Source organism: Eretmochelys imbricata, chromosome 2 (genome assembly GCF_965152235.1).
Source record: "Eretmochelys imbricata isolate rEreImb1 chromosome 2, rEreImb1.hap1, whole genome shotgun sequence".
Taxonomy (NCBI): domain Eukaryota; kingdom Metazoa; phylum Chordata; order Testudines; family Cheloniidae; genus Eretmochelys; species Eretmochelys imbricata.
Window position 1 is genome coordinate 180,899,443 of NC_135573.1, and position 6,000 is coordinate 180,905,442.

Below are 6,000 nucleotides of genomic sequence, written 5' to 3' on the forward strand. Positions count from 1 at the left end.
AATGTGCACTCTAAGTGGAATGAACCTCTCCCTCTCTCGGTCTGTTCCTTGTCAATTCACATCAGTAGAAGGTCAGGAAAGCTAATAGGGAACAAGGCACTGCAGCATTTGAACTCAACCTTGCTTTCCTGAGGAATAAACTGACAATTAGTACAGGGATCAGCATCAAAAAAGAGCAACCCAGCATGAAGTCTGTCTAATTAGTCATATGAACTGAGGGCTTCCCCTCCACTTCCTCAAGAACACATGCCTGTCAGATCTTGTACAGAAAGACTTCTCTAACATAATACTGAAATTAGGTTGAGAACAGGTAGCCCCATTTGAATAGCTTGATTAAACAACAGCATCTATTTCTGTGCAAACACGTTTGTTTCCAAGATAATTTCCAGACACTTGTTTTGCAACTAAATTGCAGGGCATTTCCTTCTTCTCCAAACAAATTAAAAATTGGCCCTGTTCTTTTCGCTAATCTTCTCGTTTTAATAACTTTTCTTATTTAGATGGAAAAATGAGCACGATGGAAAAATTGGAGATGAAAGCTGGAGGAAATCCTTCTAATCCCAGAGAACTGTGTTCTTTCAGTGGCAGTATATTTCTACCCTCATTCTTTCTGGTTTTCTTTCTTTAATGTTACATTGGTAGCCTTTCAGACCAAAGCCTCTTATTTATCCCTACAATATGGAAAACAAGGGACATAGCAGTGAAAGCTTCCCTATTATCATTAGTATTATTATTTATTTGTTAACTTGACATCACAGTCGTGCCTAGCAACCACAGCTGAGATTGGGGCCCCATTGTGCTAGATACTGTGCAAATGCATAATAAGAGACAGTCCCTGACCCAATCTTGCAATCTAGGGCCCCAATCCTGCAATAAGGGCTTGCCCAAAACAAATGATCTGCTACTTTAACGATGGTGGTATAGTTAAAGAGAGACACCGTCCCCACACACACACTTGTATATATGCAGTTATATTGATGATAATAAGGCATCTTCTCTACAGATACAATTTATTCTTGTAAGGGAATAAGCTATTCCAGTATAAGGCACTTTATACTGATATAACTGTATCCATGTTAGGAGTTGTACTGGAGAAAAAAAAAATCACACACCCAACCTGAAATAGTTCTATCAGTACAAATACTGCCCGTAGATCAGGCCTCAGATCCACGCAAGCAGACTCCTGCGTCTGCCACAGAGCCCCACTGGCTTCGAAGGGGCTCCATGTGGGTTTTGGGGTCTACCTTCACCAATCTCATTAAAGAGCAGAGCCTGGAATTCACTGATCTCTCTGAGACTGCAGCCATGTTGCCCCTTGTGTTGGTTTCTATGATGCGGCTACACTACCAGACTGAGACTACTAGTTTCTTCCACACAGGCTACTAAACAACTATCAGATAACTTTTGGTCGCTCGTATCAACTTGAGATTGATTTAGTTGCATCTTTAAATGCTATCTCAGCATGTTCTGAGAATATTTATATAAATCTAAGTGTTTGTATCCTGTGAGATACATCAACTGTATACTGAGGTCCCCCTCCCTCCATCCCCCCATCCTTGTCTAGGAGAGGTTAAAGCTTTAGCCACAGTAGCATATTAAATTTACTGCATCAGAGAAGACAACTGAGCTAAAACCTGACTGCCTTCAAAATGTGATGCTGGAATTTTTGGCTGGCATATATCCTCCTCAGCTGTGATCGGCCTTTCAAGGAGCAGTCTCTCCCTCCTCCCAGTTACAAGGTGTGTGTCTCACCAGCAGCAGCATCACATACTCTGAGTGTAGGTGTGCTGATGGAAAACGCATTCGTCTATAAACTAAAGCCTCGAGATCGAATTAAAGAACTGTGACAGGCTCTGGCAGCCTCCACTGCCACCTCCGCCTCCTCATCACTATTCAGGGTGTCGCCTCCCTGATCTCCCCAGAGCTGATTCTGCCTGAGCAGCAGTCCCAGCACACTTGGCTCTATTCGGCTTGGCTTTTTCTTGTTGCAGTTTTGCCTATCAAATACTGGGGAGAGAGACAAAGGTAGAAACAATTCTTATGCGTTGAGTGACACTAAGGCCATATCTACACTACAAAGTAGGGCTGTCAAGTGATTAAAAAAATTAATTGCATGATTAATCGTGCTGTTAAACAATAATGGAATACCATTTATTTAAATATTTTTGAACGTTTTCCTCATTTTCAAATATATTGGTTTCAATTACAACACAGAATACAAAGTGCTCACTTTATATTTATTTTTATTACAAATATTTGCACTGTAAAAAACAAAAGAAATAGCATTTTTCAATTCACCTCATACGAGTACTGTAGTACAATCTCTTTATCATGAAAGTTGAATTTACAAATGTAGAATTATGTACAAAAAATAACTGCATTCAAAAATGAAACAATGTAAAACTTTAGAGCCTACAAGTCCACTCAGTCCTATTTCTTGTTCAGCCAGTTGCTCAGACAAACAAATTTGTTTACATTTTCAGGAGATAATGCTGCCTGCTTCTTGTTCACAACGTCACCTGAAAGTCAGAACAGGTGTTCTCATGGTACTGTTGTAGCTGGCGTTGCCAGATATTTACATGCCAAATGCACTAAAGATTCATATGTCCCTTCATGCTTCAACCATCATTCCAGGGGACATGCGTCCATGCTGATGACGGGTTCTGCTTGATAACGATTCAAAGCAGCGCAGGCTGATGCATGTTCATTTTCATCATCTGAGTCAAATGCCACTAGCAGAAGGTTGATTTTCTTTTTTGGTGGTTCGAGTTCTGTAGTTTCTGCATCGGAGTGTTGCTCTTTTAAGACTTCTGAAAGCATGCTCCGCACCTTGTCCCTCTCAGATTTTGGAAGGCACTTCAGATTCTTAAACCTTGGGTCGAGAGCTGTAGCTATCTTTAGAAATCTCACATTGGTATCTTCTTTGTGTTTTGTCAAATCTGCTGTGAAAGTGTTCTTATAATGAAGAACGTGTGCTGGGTCATCATCCAAGACTACAATAACATGATATGGCAGAATGCAGGTAAAACAGAGCCAGAGACATACAATTCTCCCCCAAGGAGTTCAGTCACAAATTTAATTTATGCATTTTTTTAAAGAGCGTCATCAGCATGGAAGCATGTCCTCTGGAATGGTGGCCGAAGCATGAAGGGACCTGTAAATGTTTAGCATGTCTGGCATGTAGATACCTTGCAACAACGGCTACAAAAGTCCCATGCGAATGCCTGTTCTCACGTTCTGGTGACATTGTAAATAAGAAGTGGGCAGCAGTATCTCCTGTAAATGTAAACAAAACTGTTTGTCTTAGCAATTGGCTGAATGAGAAGTAGGACTGAGTGGACTTGTAGGCTCTAAAGTTGTGCACTGTTTTGTTTTTGAGTGCAGTTATGTAACAAAAAAAATCTACATTTGTAAGTTATACATTTCCAATAAAGACATTGCATTATGGTACTTGTATGAGGTGAATTGAAAAATACTGTTTCTTTTTATAATTTTACAGTGTAAATATTTGTAATCAAAAATAATAATGTGACCAGTGTACACTTTGTATTCTCTGTTGTAACTGAAATCAATATATTTGAATATGTAGAAAAGCATCCAAAAATATGTAACACATTTCAATTGGTATTCTATTGTTTAACAGTGTGATTAATCGCAATTAATCACTGTTTTAATTTTTAAAATCACAATTAATTTTGTTGTTAATCGCGTGAATTAACTGCAATTAATTGACAGCCCTACTACAAAGTTAAGTCGACTTTATGTAAGTTGACATTGAGCCTCTGATTTAAGCAAGTCGATCTTGCGTGTCCACACTACTCTCATTGTGTCGGTGGAGTGCATCCTCACTAGCAGGGCTTGCATTGACCCATGGAGCACTGCACTGCGGGTAGCTATCCTACAGTGCACATAGCCGAGTGGAATTTTGGGATGGGCTTGCAAGGGTTTATGGCACCAAAACTTTGGCATGGGTGGTTATTGGAACATGGCGTTAGCCTTCCATAATGCACCTACCCACTCCTTCCCTGAAATCAACGGCAAACAAAGCAAGCCTTTTTCATGCCCTTTTTTGTAAGCCTGGGTTACCCTCGCAGACGCCATAGCATGATAAGTATGGACCCCGCTCAGCTGTACACTGTTGTTGTTAGCATTACAAACACCTCACGCCTTATCCTTCAGTATTTGCACAGCTGATACAGGAGCCGCTGCACAGAACAATGTGATGCCACGCAAGCAGCCCTGCTGGAAGACATAGAGTGGAGCAATTCGCAGTTGCTGGTGACAGTCACACACCACCTTGACACGGTTAAGTGCCATTTCTGGGCCCAGGAAACAAGCACTGACTGGTGGGACCGGATCGTTATGCAGCTATGGGGTGACAAGCAATGGCTGCAGAACTTTTGAATGTGTAAGGCCACTTTCCAGGAACTGTGTGAGGAGCTTTCCCTAGCCCTGAAGTGCAGCAATACTAAAGTGGTGATAGCCCTGTGGAAGCTTGCAATGCCAGACTGCTACCGGTCAGTGGGGCATCAGTTTGGAGTGGGTAAATCTACCCTGGGATCTGTTGTGATCCAAGTTTTCAGGGCCGTTAACAGACTTCTGCTAAGAAGGGTAGTGACGCTGGGCAACATGCAGGACATAGTGGATGGTTTTGCCATGCTGGGGTTCCCTAACTGCGGTGGGGCAATAGACAGAATGTGTATCCCTATCTCGGCACCAGACCACCTTGCCAAAGAGTACATAAACTGAACAGGGTATGGCTCAATAGTGTTGCAAGTGCCGGTGGATCACAGGGGCCATTTCACCAACATCAGCGTGGGATGGTCAGGAAAGGTGCATGACGTGTGCATCTTTTGGAACACAGATCTGTTCAGAAAGCTGCAAGCAGGGACTTTCTTTCCAGACTGCAAAATAACCATTGGTGATATTGAAATGCCATTTGTGATCCCAGGAGACTCAGCCTACCCCTTGCTCCCACGGCTCATGAAGCTGTACACGGGCAGCCTGGACAGCAGTAAGGAACGGTTCAACTGGCAAGGGGATAGCTCAGTGGTTTGAGCATTGGCCTGCTAAACCCAGGGCTGTGAGTTCAATCCTTGAGGGGGCCATTTAGGGATCTGACAAAAATTGGGGATTGGTCCTGCTTTGAGCAGGGGGTTGGACTAGATGACCTTCTGAGGTCCCTTCCAATCCTGATATTCTGTGATTCATAGGCTGAGCAAGTGCAGAATGGTGGTTGAATGTGCCTTTGCACATTTAAAATTTCACTGGCATTGTTTGCTTGCTAGGTTAGACCTCAGTGAAAGCAAAAGTGTCCATTGTTATTGCTGGCTGCTGTGTGCTCTATTATATCTGTGAAACAAAGGGAGAAAAGTTTCCTCCAGGGTGGGAGGGTGAATGAATAAGGAGCCTTTTCTCCTCAATCTGGTAAATTTTATTATGCACACAAACACACAGAGACAGCAAAGACAAGATAACCTGGGCCAAAAGGGCTGATAACACTGCGGGGGGGAGAAACAAGGAAAGCTTGCTTACAGATGCACTGCCATAACAATCAAAGGTGTGGGAATTGGCGCCTTCTGGTTTTTATACCCTCACCTGGTGTTGAGTGCGAGGGATACCAAACTCCTCCCCGCTCCCCGCCCGCAGGATGTTTGGGGGAGGAGGATGTAGAAATGGGTGATGATGGCAGCCGGTTCAGCATAGGCTGTAGAGGGACTTTAGCGTCCAGCTGCCTTTCTTGAACCTCAGCCAGATGCCTCAACATGTCTGATTGCTCCTTCATACTCCGCAGCATCTCCTCCTGTGTGACGCGCTCTTTTTCCCTGCATGCTGTCCTGTCCAGGTCCAGGTTCTCGGACAGTGTGATCCTCCATGCTCTGAGCTCCATCTTGTCACTCTTGGAGGAGTGCATTAACTCATTGAACATGTCCTCCAGAGTCTTCTTTTTCCACCTTCTAATCTGTCCCGGTGTTGAGAATGTGCCGACGGACAAGGTTT